This window comes from Coregonus clupeaformis, chromosome 31, assembly GCF_020615455.1.
Source record: "Coregonus clupeaformis isolate EN_2021a chromosome 31, ASM2061545v1, whole genome shotgun sequence".
Classification (NCBI taxonomy): Eukaryota; Metazoa; Chordata; class Actinopteri; order Salmoniformes; family Salmonidae; genus Coregonus; species Coregonus clupeaformis.
The window spans coordinates 21,086,118-21,102,513 of record NC_059222.1 but is presented as its reverse complement, the minus strand read 5'-3'; the positions used below and the strand labels follow the sequence as shown (position 1 = coordinate 21,102,513).

At 46.4% G+C, this 16,396-nt stretch overlaps 1 pseudogene; it reads left to right on the top strand.

Moving 5' to 3' along the window:
• The window catches only part of LOC121546980, a 35,034-nt pseudogene that overhangs the window by 17,427 nt on the left and 1,211 nt on the right, over nt 1-16,396 (top strand).

Below are 16,396 nucleotides of genomic sequence, written 5' to 3'. Positions count from 1 at the left end.
TGCTATGCTGTCTCGTTTCATGTTTGTTGTTTTATTAAACGTTTCACCTGCACCTGCTTCTCGACTCACAGCGTCATTGTTTCACCTGCATCGCTTCTCTCCCTTCCTCAGTGAACACTCGGGATCAGAGTTGAATCCATGGAGGTAGGGGTCACTTGTCTCCCCGCGGCAGAGCGCCACAGACGGATACAGCGGTTGATGAGTGGTTCCGGCGTGCAGAACAGGTATGGAGCGACGCACACGTGAGACTCCAGCGCGCCGTCCATCATCAAAAGGAACAGGTAGACCGCCACTGCAGTGAGACCCCTTGTTCCACCCTGGGGATCGCGTCTGGCTTTCTACCAGGAACCTCCCACTCTGCCTACCCTGCAAAGAACTGAGCCCCCAGTTTGTGGGGCCGTTCAAGGTTCTCCGGAGGGTCAACGAGGTGACGTATAGGTTACAGCTGCCCATTCACTATCGTATCTCACCCTCTTTTCATGTCCTGGTGGACTGGGAGTGGTATGGCCCAGAGGAGCGGTGTTGGGTTCCAGTGGAGGACATTCTGTATCCCAACATCATCCGTGATTTCCACCTTCGCTGCCCGGACTGACCCGCTCCTCGTGGCAAAGAAAAAGCCATATCTCAGACTGGCCAATAAAAATTAAAGATTAAGATGGGCAGTCTGAGATATGGCTTTTTCTTTGCAACTCTGCCTAGATGGTCAGCATCCCAGAGTCGCCTCTTCACTGTTGAGGTTGAGACTGGTGTTTTGCGGGTACTATTTAATGAAGCTGCCAGTTGAGGCGCTTGTTAGACACTCTAATGTATTTGTCCTCTTGCTCAGTTGTGCACCGGGGCCTCCCACTCCTCTTTCTATTCTGGTTAGAGTCAGTTTGCGCTGTTCTGTGAAGGGAGTAATACACAGCGTTGTACGAGATCTTCAGTTTCTTGTCAATTTCTCGCATGGAATAGCCTTCATTTCTCAGAACAAGAATAGACTGACAAGTTTCAGAAGAAAGTTATTTGTTTCTGGCCATTTTGAGCCTGTAATCGAACCCACAATTGCTGATGCTCCAGATACTCAACTAGTCTCAAGAAGGCCAGTTTTATTGCTTCTTTAATCAGCACAAAAGTTTTCAGCTGTGCTAACATAATTGCAAAAGGGTTTTCTAATGATCAATTAGCCTTTTAAAATGATAAACTTGGATTAGCAAACACAACGTGCCATTGGAACACAGGACTGATGGTTGCTGATAATGGGCCTCTGTACGCCTATGTAGATATTCCATTAAAAATCAGCCGTTTCCAGCTACAATAGCCATTTACAACATTAACAATGTCTACACTGTATTTCTGATCAATTTGATGTTATTTTAATGGACCAAAAAATTGCTTTTCTTTCGAAAACAAGGACATTTCTAAGTGACCCCAAACTTTTGAACAGTAGTGTATGTAATTAAGGTATTTCTGTTTTTGTTTTTTTACAAATGTGAAAGAAAAAAAAAGGGGTATTGTGTGAAGATTGCTGAGGATTATTTATTTTTGTATCCATTTTTGTATAAGGCTGTAACCTAACAAAATGTGGAAAAAGTCAAGGGGTCTGAATACTTTCCGAAGGCACTGTATACACTTAAATATTTATTTAAATATAGTACGCTCTATAGTTGACTTTGACAATAGTGCATCTTTCTAGACAAAATAATTATTCTCTCTATTAATCTTGTCTTACTTTCTTGTTTATTATACAGATGAGGTCCGACTGCTACAAGCACTTCACTCCAAGCTTCAAAACCTCTCCAGCTCAAGCCGAGTCATTAAAAAATAAGGACGCCTGCTTTATTAAGACTCGCTTTCCCACCATTCTGTCTGTTAATCTCAATCTCAGAGTACTGCAGCTTCCCAACCGGGCGAAGAGGACCTGAGTCTGAAAGCAGTGATTGGCTACAATGGCAATGGGCGGGGCAACATGGTGTGGAATCCAGACACAGGTAAAACCTTAGCTCTTGTTCTTGTTCAAATGATTTCATTGGCTGACTAAAATATAAACTGATAAAATACAGAAAATATTAGGATGCAGTTCAAATGCATTGTAAGATTAGTCATAAGCATGTATGGCCCAACCCCTTATGTATCTTTCCTTCTCATTTACAGTTTCATCCCTGTTTATGTACTGTATGTTATGTGATTGTGTTGACTGGTTGCAACTCTGTTTGCGTACTCCTGTTGTTGTGTGGTGGTTCTGTGGTTGTCTTGACTGGTTGCAAGTCTGTTTCCGTACTCCTGTGGTGGTTATGTGGTTGTGTTGACTGATTGCAGGTCTGTTTGTGTACTCCTGTGGTTGTGTGGTGGTGGTGGAAAACCTACATATTGGTTCTCAGATACACTGGCTGGGCCACACTGAGGAGATCTCCTCTCTGGCTGTTACCAATGACGCACAGGTAGGACTCCAATCTCCTCTCTTGCATGAGTGAGGATGATGATGATGAAGGTGCTGGACTGTGCTGGTTGCAATAAGGATGATGCATTCACTGTGTCTCTCAACCGCTGTCTGAATGTGGTTTCTCTGTGTGACTGACTGAATACTAACTCAATATATTTGATTTAAAAAAAAATATATATATATAAATCGTGTCAAATCGCCAGTTGGCAACCCATCCCTTATGGGATTAATTAATACATAAACAAACTTTACAATGATTCACAGTGATAATTCTTCCAGGGTTCTGCGCTGTGCGCACCGCATAAAGAATGAAACCATTTATAAATACATAATAGTAGATAAGGTTATCCAAATACTAACAATAATCCTAGAGCAGTAACACATTTATAAAATAAAAAATAGACAAATAAATACATACAAATACATGAAACAAAACGGGTTTAAACCCGGTCTGGCACAAGGAGAGATATAGGCCTACACTGTCACGACTTCCGCCGAGGCTGCCCCCCCTCCTGGTTCGGGCAGGCTTCGGCGTTCGTCGTCACCGGAGTACTAGCTACTGCCGATCTCATTACTCCACTTGTCATGTCTTGTCAATCACACACACCTGGTGCTCATTCCCCTAATTAGTATGTGTATACGTGTTCCCTCTGTTCCCCTTGTCTTTGTGAGTGATTGTTTGTTGTGAGAACGTGTAGCTCGGTTGAGCTACATTTCACTGTGTTATTGCCAAGGTGGATGTTTTCCCTTGTATAGTTTCGTTTGACGCTTGGGGCGTTTGATTTATGCAATCAGATTAAACTCTGGACTTCGGTATTTTACCTCCTGCGCCTGACTCCTTCTTTCACACCTCGTCACAGAATCACTCACCTGATCTGATATGGAGTCAGCAGGAGAAGACCGCATGCCTGGAGTTGTGGCAAGGGTCCAGGAGCATTCCTCGATGTTGGCCAGCTTGGGGGAAGCGATGGATCGGGTTCTTCAGGTGGTAGAACGCCTGGAGAGGAGAGGATCCGATCTATCTAGACCAGCTGGTCAACCGGATCCAGCCACCTACACCCCAGCCCCTGGAGGGATCCAGATATCCCGGCCACCGGCGTTTGATGGGACGGCAGCACGATGTAAGGGATTCCTACTCCAACTGGAGTTGTATTTCTCCAGCATCAGGCCGGAGCCCCGGGAGCGGGAGAAGGTATCCGTCCTCGTTTCCTGCCTTTGTGGGAGAGCCCTGGAGTGGGCCAACGCGGTGTGGAACGAGGGAGGTATCAGGGAGTTTGCTCGCCTCTTTCGGGCCGTTTTTGATCACCCGCCTGAGGGTTGAGAGGCGGGCGAACGACTGGCTCATCTAAGGCAGGGGACGAGGACCGCTCAGGACTACGCGCTGGAGTTCCGGACGCTGGCAGCGGGGTACGGGTGGAACGAGCGGGCCCTGATCGACCATTTCCGGTGCCACCTAAGGGAGGACGTCCGACGGGAGCTAGCCTGCCGGGATGCCATGCTATCGTTCTCCCAACTGGTGGACATGGCCATCCGGCTGGACAATCTGCTAGCATCCAGAGGACGTCCTGGTAGGGGTCTGCCTGTTCCCACTCCGGACGACTCTGACCCCGAGCAGATGGAGCTGGGGGGGGAACCGCCGGTCGAGAGAGCGCAGGAGGACAACGACAGTGCCACTCTGGTGGCACGAAGGGACAATCCACCTCAAGTCGCAGTCAACGTTCTTTTGGGTCTGGAGGCGGTAGGCAGGGTACTCACGCATCACCCCAGGTAACGAACACCCAAACGTGTTCAGAGCCCTTTGCGGCGCACTGTACTTTATCTATCTCCTTTCCTGATCACTTGGTAGCTTCCCAGTGTAAGGCGCTAGTCGATTCAGGCGCAGCTGTGAATTTTACGGACAGGGCATTTGCACACCGTCAAGGCATTTCATTGGTTCCCCTAACCATTCCACTCCCCATCAGAGCACTTGATAGTCGACCATTAGGGTCTGGGTTGGTTAAGGAAGTTACGGTACCAGTCACCATGATTACGCAGGAGACACATGTTGAGCAGATCACCTTTATGATTATTGAGTCTCCTGCTTACCCTGTAGTCTTGGGTATCCCGTGGTTAGCCCTTTACAACCCCAATTTCTCATGGCCGCAGAGGGTTCTTACGGGGTGGTCGCGTGAGTGTCCGGGTAGGTGTCTAGGTGTTTCCGTTGGTGCAACCACGGTGGAAAGTCCAGACGGTACCCCCACTGTGCGCATTCCCCCCGAATACCATGATGTGGCGCTCGCGTTTTCCAAGACGCAAGCGACTAAATTACCACCTCATTGGGAGGAGGATTGCACGATAAACCTTCGGGTAGACGCTGTACCTCCCAGGAGTCATGTGTATCCCCTGTCGCAGGCTGAAATGGAGGCTATGGAAATATACGTCACCGAGTCCCTGCGCCAGGGGTATATACATGTCCCTCCACTTCACCTGCCTCCTCGAGTTTCTTCTTTGTGAAGAAGAAAGATGGTGGTTTACGCCCGTGCATTGATTATCGACCACTGAATAATGTGACGGTACGATTTAGTTATCCTCTTCCCCTCATTCCTTCAGTGATTGAGTCAATGAATGGGGCCCGTTTTTTCACCAAATTAGACCTCAGGAGTGCCTACAACCTGGTGCGTATTTGGGAAGCATTCAGCACAACCTCGGGGCATTAGGGTCTGGGTTGTCCTACGGTTTGATGAATGCTCCATCTGTTTTACAGTCCTTTGTGAACTAGGTGTTTTGGGACATGCTTGGTCGCGGTGTGGTGGTCTACATCGATGACATCCTGGTGTATTCCGCTACGCGCGCCGAGCATGTGTCACTGGTTCGCAAAGTACTGGTCCGACTGCTGGAAAATGATCTTGATGCGAAGGCAGAGAAATGTGAGTTTTTCCAGCAGTCAATCTCCTTCCTCGGATATCGCATTACCACCACAGGTGTGGAGATAGAGGGAGACCGCATTGCAGCCGTGCGTAATTGGCCGACTCCAACCACGGTAAAGGAGGTGCAGCGCTTCCTTGGCTTTGCCAACTACTATCGAAGGTTTATTCGGGGCTTTGGCAAGGTCGCAGCTCCCATTACCTCCTTGTTGAAGGGTGGGCCGTCCCGGCTCCGCTGGTCTGCTGAGGCTGATTTGGCCTTCAGTAGATTGTGGGGTCTGTTCACCTCAGCCGCGGTACTGGCTCACCCCGATCCATCACTACCGTTCGTAGTGGAGGTGGATGCGTCCGAGGTAGGGATAGAGGAGCTGTCTTATCCCAACCCTCGGGCACGCCACCCAAGCTCCACCCCTGTGCCTTCTTTTCTAAGAAGCTCAGCTCGGCAGAGCAGAACTACGGCGTTGGTGATCGGGAGCTGCTGGCTGTTGTCCGAGCTTTGACGGTGTTGAGACATTGGCTCAAAGGGGCGAAACACCCTTTCCTCGTCCGTAACCTGGAGTACATTTGGGCAGCGAGGAGGCTGAATCCTCGCCAGGCCAGGTGGGCCCTCTTCTTCACCCGGTTTGATTTCACACTCTCATACTTTCCGGGTACGAAGAACGTGAAGGCAGACGCACTGTCTCGGCTGTATGACACAGAGAAGAGGCCCAGAGACAACACCCCCATTCTCCCGGCCCCATTCATTCTGGCACCGGTAGTATGGGCGATGGACGCAGATATAGCGCAGGCATTACGCACAGATCCATCTCCACCGCAGTGTCCTGCTGGGCTGCAGTACGTGCCTGCGCTTGTCCGTGATCGTCTGATCTACTGGGCACACACGTCACCCTCCTCTGGTCAACCAATGCGCTGCCTGACCGAGAAGTACTGGTGGCCTACCTTGGCTAAGGACGTGAGGGTGTATGTTTCCTCATGCTCAGTGTGCGCCCAGAGTAAGGCACCTAGGCACCTCCCAGCGGGTAAGCTACAACCTTTACCAGTTCCAAAACGACCATGGTCTTACCTGAGTATTGATTTTCTCACTGATCTTCCCCCTCCCAAGGTAACAGCACTATCCTGGTCGCTGTGGACCGCTTTTCAAAGTCCTGCCGCCTCTTTCCTCTGCCCGGTCTCCCCACGGCCCTACAATCTGCAGAGGCTCTGTTTACTCACGTCTTACGGCACTACGGGGTACCAGAGGATATAGTGTCCGACCGAGGTCCCCAGTTCACGTCTAGAGTCTGGAAGGCGTTCATGGAACGTCTGGGGGTCTCGGTCACCCCGAGAGAAATGGGCAGGTGGAAAGGGTGAATCAAGATGTGGGTAAGTTCCTGCGGACATACTGTCAGGACCGGCCGGGGGAGTGGTCGGTGTTCCTGCCATGGGCAGAATATGCTCAGAACTCTCTCCTCCACTAACCTAACACCCTTCCAATGTATTTTGGGTTACCAACTGGTCCTGGCACCGTGGCACCAGAGCCAGACCGAGGCTCCCACGGTGGATGACTGGTTTCGGCGCGCGGAGGAGACTTGGGACGCTGCCCACGTTCACCTCCAGCGCGCCATGCGTCGTCAGAAGGCTAAGGCTGACCGCCACCGCAGGGAGGCCCCAGCGTTCATACCGGGGGATCAGGTCTGGCTCTTGACCCGGAATCTGCCCCTCCGCCTGCCCTGCAAGAAGCTGAGCCCGCGGTTTGTGGGGCTGTTTAAAGTCCTGAGGAGAATAAACGAGGTGGACATACAGGTTGTTACTCCCCCCTGATTACCGTATTAACCCCTCGTTTCATGTGTCTCTCCTCAGGCCGGTGGTAGCTGGTCCGCTCCAGGAGTCTGAGGTACGGGAGGTTCCTCCACCTCCTCTGGACATTGAGGGGGCCCCGGCGTACTCGGTCCGTTCCATCCTGGATTCGAGGCGTCGGGTGGGGGGCCTTCAGTATCTCGTGGAGTGGGAGGGGTATGGTCCAGAGGAACGGTGCTGGGTCCCAAGGCGGGACATCCTTGATCCCTCCCTGTTGAGGGATTTCCACCGTCGCCATCCGACTTGCCCTGCTCCGCGTCCTCCTGGCCGTCCCCGAGGCCGGGGTCGACGCACTGCTGGAGCCGCGCGTCCGGGGGGGTACTGTCACGACTTCCGCCGAGGCTGCCCCACCTCCTGGTTCGGGCAGGCTTCGGCGTTCGTCGTCACCGGAGTGCTAGCTACTGCCGATCCCATTCTCATTACTCCACTTGTCATGTCTTGTCATGTCTTGTCAATCACACACACCTGGTGCTCATTCCCCTAATTAGTATGTGTATAAGTGTTCCCTCTGTTCCCCTTGTCTTTGTGAGTGATTGTTTGTTGTGAGAGCGTGTAGCTCGGTTGAGCTACATTTCACTGTGTTATTGCCAAGGTGGATGTTTTCCCTTGTATAGTTTCGTTTGACGCTTGGGGCGTTTGATTTATGCAAACTGATTAAACTCTGGACTTCGGTATTTTACCTCCTGCAACTGACTCCTTCTTTCACACCTCGTCACATACACACAATCTATATATACAGTACCAGTCAAAGATTTGGACACACCTACTCATTCCAGGGTTTTTCTTTATTTTTACTATTTACTACATTGTAGAATAATAGTGAAGACATCAACACTATGAAATAACATATATGGAATCATGTAGTAACCAAACAACAAATCAAAATATATTTTATATTTGAGATTCTTCAAATAACCACCCTTTGCCTTGATGACAGCATTGCACACTCTTGGCATTCTCTCAACCAGCTTCACCTGGAATGCTTTTCCAACAGTCTTGAAGGAGTTCCCACATATGCTGAGCACTTGTTGGCTGCTTTTCCTTCACTCTGCGGTCCTACTCATCCCAAACCATCTCAATTGGGTTGAGGTCGGGGGAATGTGGAGGCCAAGTCATCTGATGCAGCACTCCATCACTCTCCTTCTTGGTCAAATAGCCCTTACACAGCCTGGATGTGTGTTGGGTCATTGTCCTGTTGAAAAACAAATGATAGTCCCACTAAGCCCAAACCAGATGGGATGGCGTATTGCTGAAGAATGCTGTGGTAGCCATGCTGGTTAAGTGTGCCTTGAATTCTAAATAAATCACAGACAGTGTCACCAGCAAAGCACCCCCACACCATAACACCTCCTCCTCCATGCTTTACGGTGGGAAATACACATGCGGAGATCATCCGTTCACCCACACCGCGTCTCACAAAGAGACGGCGGTTGGAACCAAAAATCTCCAGTTTGAACTCCAGACCAAAGGACAACATTTCCACCGGTCTAATGTCCATTGGTCGTGTTTCTTGGCCCAAGCAAGTCTATTCTTCTTATTGGTGTCCTTTAGTAATGGTTTCTTTGCAGCAATTCGACCATGAAGGCCTGATTCACACAGTCTCCTCTGAACTCTGTTGAGATGTGTCTGTTACTTGAAGCATTTCTTTGGGCTGCAATTTCTGAGTCTGGTAACTCTATTGAACTTATCCTCTGCAGCAGAGGTAACTCTGGGTCTTCCATTCCTATGGCGGTCCTCATGAGAGCCAGTTTCATCATAGCGCTTGATGGTTTTTGCCAATGCACATGAAGAAATGTTCAAAGTTCTTGACATTTTCCGTATTGACTGACCTTCATGTCTTAAAGTAATGATGGACTGTCGTTTCGCTTTGCTTATTTGAGCTGTTCTTGCCTTAATATGGACTTGGTCTTTTATCAAATAGGGCTATCTTCTGTATACCACCCCTACCTTGTCACAACACAACTGATTGGCTCAAACACATTAAGAAAGAAATTCCACAAATTAACTTTTAAGAAGGCACACCTGTTAATTAAAATGCATTCCAGTTGACTACCTCATGAAGCTGGTTGAGAGAATGCCAAGAGTGTGCAAAGCTGTCATCAAGGCAAAGGGTGGCTATTTGAAGAATCTCAAATATAAAATGTTTTTATTTGTTTAACACTTTTTTGGTTACTACATGATTCCATATGTGTTATTTCATAGTTTTGATGTCTTCACTATTATTCTACAATGTAAAAATGTTTTACAATAAAGAAAAACCCTTGAATGAGTGTCCAAACTTTTGACTGGTAGTGTGTGTCTGCAGCTAAATATTTAATTTTATTCCAGGCTTTATAAAAAAAAATCAGCAAACAGAAATACACAATGGACAAAAAAAATACATAATGCCAGGGTGTATCTGGTGGGCTTTCTGGAATAAGGGCAAGCATATATCGTGGTAGAAAGTGTAATAAAGGATATACTTCATTTCATTCTCTATCTCTTTGTGGTCACAGTAGTAAGTCTTTCCTCTTCCAGTTCATCACAATACCTGTGTCAATACGCAGGGGCAATATGCCTGATCTTACCTGTGCACATAATGATCTCCTGCCTCTACGTAGGCTGTACATAACACACAGTATCTCTCATACATGAATTCACCCTTAATCAAACAAAAGGTTCTCAATTTGGGTTTATGATTAATCTCCTCCACCCATTTATTTTCATTTGCATCGTCAGTTGTTTTTTAATAGCATCTATGTCTCCCTTAATTTGGTTTTCGTACAGATGTTCACAGTCAGACTGTTGGAAAAGGTCAGACATTTCGGTTGCCCAGGCTCCCCCTATGGAGAGATCACATTGAAAAAATTTGCTGGCAATTGGCATATCCAACAATCTATTCCAAAGTCTCACCATGCACGCTTTCCATCAAAGTCTCACCATACACGCTTTCCATCTCACCCCACAGGGTTCCCAGCCCATGTCCCTAGTTATTGCCAGTATAAGCGCAAACTTGTGGACACCTAAAAAACAACGTAATGTTCTGTTATGGACATGTTCGTTTTTGAGATACCTCGAAGAACCCCACACTCCTGCTGAATAGACCAGAACAGGACACATGCATGTCTGATACAGTTTGGAATACGTGGCATATCTTTGAGTGCTTTAGTTTTTCCTATAACTCAGCCAGGATAGATGTGCCGTACAGAAATGTCATATGTTCATCAAAATAAAGACCCAAATATTTATAATTGCTAGTAAACTAAAGAATTTCTTCAACAAAACTGAAAAACACTTCTCTTAGTACGTGGTTTTCTAAAATGCATTATCTATGTTTTCTGATTGATCATGCAAACCATATAGAACTTCAGTTAATTTAGGAGATTTTAAGACTTCATTAGGCAATTCGTCAATGAATATTGCTTTCCCATTTCTCGCACTGTCAATTGCCTTCTTAATTTCTACCATGGACAGCTCCTCATTTAGGTACGGGTAACAGATACAAGAGGGTTCTGACATTGTGTTTTCAAGTTTAGTTTTCAGGAAACATGTTTCTGTATCAAAATTATTCCTCAAAATATGCCACATTTTCGTTAGCTGAGAACAAACTTGCAAACCCCTTCTTCCACTCATTAAGTACCTGTGAGTGCAGTGGCGATTTTAGCATGTCAATCTTGGTGGGGCAAACTCAAAACAATTGTTTTTGATGCTTGCCAGCAAAGCCACTACACAACACAACACTAAACAGTACATTAATTGCACTATAACAGTGATAAACGGTGCCCACAAACTGTTAGGGCCTACATAAAGCTGTCCCAACAGCAGAGTCCCAACAGCAGTCCCAACACCTTACCACTGCTACACCTGGCTATCAGCGGAGCCTTGTCTGGCAGCGAAACAGTTCATTCAGCCTCATTTACTGCCTTTAAAAAAACATAGCTGATATGGCTGACTTGCTTAAACAAATATGGTTTCTACTGACAATTGAGATGAACAAACTATGGCATAAAGGGACGACGAGCGTATAAGAGGCAATCCGAGTTAGGACGGACGTAGTCAATATAACTATTTGTTCAGCACTTTTGAAATGTACAGCGACAGAATTTAGAACATGGGCCATTCTTACAGAATTCTCCCTGTACACCAAGTCAGAACCGTAGGAAAAATACAGGGGGCATATAAGCAGACAATGAAAGCTCTTACAATATTCAATGATGACATGTCTATAAAACAGGCTATTGGCTACATGTGCACCACCAAGTCAGAACAGTAGGCTAAGTTATGAGGGGGAAAGGGGCCCAATTACTAGGGTGAGGCACAGGGGCTACTAACAGCTTACTACACAACATACACTTAGTATTACTTTCTTAGCTACAGTATACATGTCTCCCTGGCATATTACATAATTTATGCAGCAGCATACAATACATTTTTGGACTCACCTTGTTGTGCTGTGCTCACTTCAACAGGACGGTCCTTTGTGGGAAGATTTTGTCATCAAATTTTGTCATCAAAGTCTGGCATTCTCTGGATTTATGGAGCTTTCAAGACAACTGGGTACTCTGAAAAAAACAAGGTTGAATCATGACATCAGTGATCTTCAGGTCGGAGCTCTAGAAAGAGGCCAGAGTTCCCGACTTAGAATTCCGAGTTGGATGACCGTTCAAAACGTATTTTCCCCAGTCAGAGCTTGTTTTTTTCTGAGTTCCCAGTTGTCTTGAACTCACTGAAGTCTGAGATTTCCCAGTTCCGAGTTTCAGTTGTTTTGAACGCGACAGAAGTCATGCTGGATTGACAGCATGGCCAATGTTGAATGTTTATCTTTTTAAGCTTTGAAAAGAGACCCTTAAACCCAGACTTGGACCACATACCCACTCCACTGAATTGCAGGCTAGTGATTGCTTTACAATGCTTGCAGTTAGCCAATGATTCCTTCCAAACCACTCATTGTTGAATTTGCGATTTCCAACTTGTTGTGCAATGTTTATGTCCAATGGCCGATGAGCACCGATACATTTATCTATAATTTCTCTTCATATGACAAGGATTGAAAAGGATTTGCCAATAGATTGTCGACTTGATACATGATGATGACTGCTAGCTTGCTAGCTAAGATTTTGAAAATATGATGTTGACATTGATCAGTCCAATCAAGGCTACAGTAGATATAACGTGATTTGATGTCATTTTATCTGTGGCCAATGACCTTGAGCCTTCTTGGATGGGCACTTCTAATGTAACTTTATGGCAGCACCCAAAGGGCTTGAATTTTCTTGCTCTCCCTGTAGATTTTGCGGTGACTTAGTGTCCCCAAGAGTGACAGAACACTGATCACGGCGCAACTACAGAACATTACCAACCCCTACACACCGTATTTTCTGCTGGCTGCCCCACCATCACAGAAAGCACTGAGCTAGGCTGAAACACCTTCATTTTGGAGCTGCCTTACTCAAGAAAGCCAAAAAGAGACTAAGTTTGTATGCGGCTTTATTAACTCAATAATCTATGTATTTTTACATTGTTTGTAAACTGATATGTGACACGTATTCATGCCAAAATAACATGCAAAACAGGGGGACAAATTTAATAAATTGGCCTACTTTCATCGTATCTGATATTCTACTCTCATTGGTCGTTGTCTGTGTATGTCAGGGGTGCGCTGGTGCTATTGGAGCAGGAAATGATGCTGGACGGAACGGTGGTGAGCGCAACCTTTGATGACGTCATGGACATTGGCATCGTGGGCACCACGGCGGGCACCCGGTGGTACATCAACTGGGTGGACAACACCAGCATCCGCCTCATCAGTGGGAACAAAAGCAAGGTAGTGTCTGTGTGTGTGCCAGTGCAGTGTGTGTGCCCATGTGTGCAAGCGTCCGTGTGCTTGCGTATGTTTAGCATGTTTGTGGCTTGAAATAGTAACGGTGAAATATCCCTATAACCTCTGGTCCAAACACTATCACTTTTGGAGCCCGTATGAGTTTACACTGTTGAGACCTCCATCACATTGAATGACCCACCTCTCTCCCCCCTTGGTGACCAGGTAAATGACGTGGTGTTCAGCCCAGACGAGAGCCACTTTGCCACCTGTGGGGAGGACGGAAGTGTAAAGGTGTGGTCGGCCCCCAGCAACGAGCTGGTGGTGCAGTTTCAGGTACTCAACCAGGTGAGACTGTAAGACAACTAAAGGAAACACTAAGACTAAGATGGCCTTATGTATGCATTCATAAAGACTTTATAACACCTATATACAGTAATGCATTGTAACAGCAGCCATTAGCTGGCGCAAATATTATAAAGCGCTTCTAAACAACATAAGAAGTTGTATTAATTAGAGCTATGACCTCCAAAACCTAACCGTTGTTATTTTCTCTTATTTTCAACTACCCCTATTACACAGGCTACATTAATGTACAGTGGGGAGAACAAGTATTTGAAACACTGCCGATGTTGCAGGTTTTTTTTTACTTACAAAGCATGTAGAGGTCTGTAATTTTTATCATATCATTTATCAACTGTGAGAGACGGAATCTAAAACAAAAATCTAGAAAATCAAATTGTGTGATTTTTAAGCAATTCATTTGCATTTTATTGCATGACATAAGTATTTGATCACCTACCAACCAGTAAGAATTCCGGCTCTCACAGACCTGTTAGTTTTTCTTTAAGAAGCCCTCCTGTTCTCCACTCATTACCTGTATTAACTGCACCTGTTTGAACTCGTTACCTGTATAAATGGCCAAGACCAGAGAGCTGTGTAAGGACATCAGGGATAAAATTGTAGACCTGCACAAGGCTGGGATGGGCTACAGGACAATAGGCAAGCAGCTTGGTGAGAAGGCAACAACTGTTGGCGCAATTATTAGAAAATGGAAGAAGTTCAAGATGACGGTCAATCACCCTCGGTCTGGGGCTCCATGCAAGATCTCACCTCGTGGGGCATCAATGATCATGAGGAAGGTGAGGGATCAGCCCAGAACTACACGGCAGGACCTGGTCAATGACCTGAAGAGAGCTGGGACCACAGTCTCAAAGAAAACCATTAGTAACACACTACGCCGTCATGGATTAAAATCCTGCAGCGCACGCAAGGTCCCCCCTGCTCAAGCCAGCGCATGTCCAGGCCCGTCTGAAGTTTGCCAATGACCATCTGGATGATCCAGAGGAGGAATGGGAGAAGGTCATGTGGTCTGATGAGACAAAAATAGAGCTTTTTGGTCTAAACTCCACTCGCCGTGTTTGGAGGAAGAAGAAGGATGAGTACAACCCCAAGAACACCATCCCAACCGTGAAGCATGGAGGTGGAAACATCATTCTTTGGGGATGATTTTCTGCAAAGGGGACAGGACGACTGCACCGTATTGAGGGGAGGATGGATGGGGCCATGTATAGCTCAATTGGTAGAGCATGGCGCTTGTAACGCCAGGGTAGTGGGTTCGATCTCCGGGACCACCCATACGTAAAAATGTATGCGCACATGACTGTAAGTCGCTTTGGATAAAAGTGTCTGCTAAATGGCATATTATTATTATTATTATTATCTTGGCCAACAACCTCCTTCTCTCAGTAAGAGCATTGAAGATGGGTCGTGGCTGGGTCTTCCAGCATGACAACGACCCGAAACACACAGCCAGGGCAACTAAGGAGTGGCTCCGTAAGAAGCATCTCAAGGTCCTGGAGTGGCCTAGCCAGTCTCCAGACCTGAACCCAATAGAACATCTTTGGAGGGAGCTGAAAGTCCGTATTGCCCAGCGACAGCCCCGAAACCTGAAGGATCTGGAGAAGGTCTGTATCGAGGAGTGGGCCATAATCCCTGCTGCAGTGTGTGAAAACCTGTTCAAGACCTACAGGAAACGTATGATCTCTGTAATTGCAAACAAAGGTTTCTGTACCAAATATTAAGTTCTGCTTTTCTGATGTATCAAATACTTATGTCATGCAATAAAATGCAAATGATTTACTTAAAAATCATACAATGTGATTTTCTGTGTTTTGCATTAATTAAAATACTAGTCTATTTTAGAAGACGTGTATTGACCTCTTTTGTTCCTAATACCAGATTTGAATTGACGCAACTTAACAACACCCCTGATTTCTCCCCGTCTGTCTGTCAGAGCTGCAGGTGTGCATGCTGGAGCCCGGTCCTCAGCCCCTCTAAGTGAGGTGCGTGGCGGGGGGGGTTGGGGGGGTACAGCGATGGGACCCTGATGGTATTCTGCCTGGCTTCCTCAGAGATGGAGATCAAGCTGCACCCCCACCCTTTGGCCGTCAGCGCCATCCAGTACTCCACTAACGGTGTGTGTGCACGTGCATGCGTGTGTGGACATTGTCTCTTGTGTGAGTTTATGCTAGTAGACTGCTGACTCTGCTCTCCTATTCTCATTTATGTTTAGAATATGATAGCACTCTTTCTGTTGTAGTAAGGGGGACACAGTTGTATGTCATTTACACCGTTTTTATGTAATTTCACTGGAATGTATAATAATATACATAGCCAATAACAGAGGATATGTGTGACCTCTGACCCTCAGGTCAGGTGATGTTCTCTGCGGAGCTGGACGGCCTGATGGCTGTCAGCAGCCCAGTGACCGGGCTAACCATCCATATCATCAGTGACCACAGGGTGGCGCCCATCACCACCATCCAATGTGTGAAGAAACGGGTCAGGGCCTGTATTCACAAAGCGTCTCAAAGTAGGAGCTACTAAAAATCTACATTAAGTAATTGTAATCATGCATTCCATCCACCAGTAGAAAGAATTTGGGCTTGAAGGAAATTAGATGTGGTTGGCTGCCAGTGCAGACAGACGTGTCAGCATTTGGGCAGCTGATTGGATAAAGGACAAGTGTGAGCTCCTGGATTGGCTCACGTTTCCAGCCCCCGCCAATCCTGAGGTAAACCTCTATAGGCAGTCAAACACGCATGTATACACACACACAGACATACACTCAAAATTAATAGCATTTCCAGGTGAGGATGTTGTTCATATTATTATTATTATTATTACTACCTTTATTTGTAACGGGTTTTTCAATACAAGTAACAGTGCTTCACATTCTAAAATAAAAGTACTAACAAAGAAACAAAAACAAGAGGAAGGCGAAATGAGAAATAAAAGATGGCTAAATAAATTCATACATTAAAAGCATCTTTATAAAAAGTGTGATATCAGTCGATGACTCAGTTTTTACTTGAAAAACCTTTCTCATCCTTACAAGCATTGAATATTTTTACTGTGAACATTTCCGTGAACCTT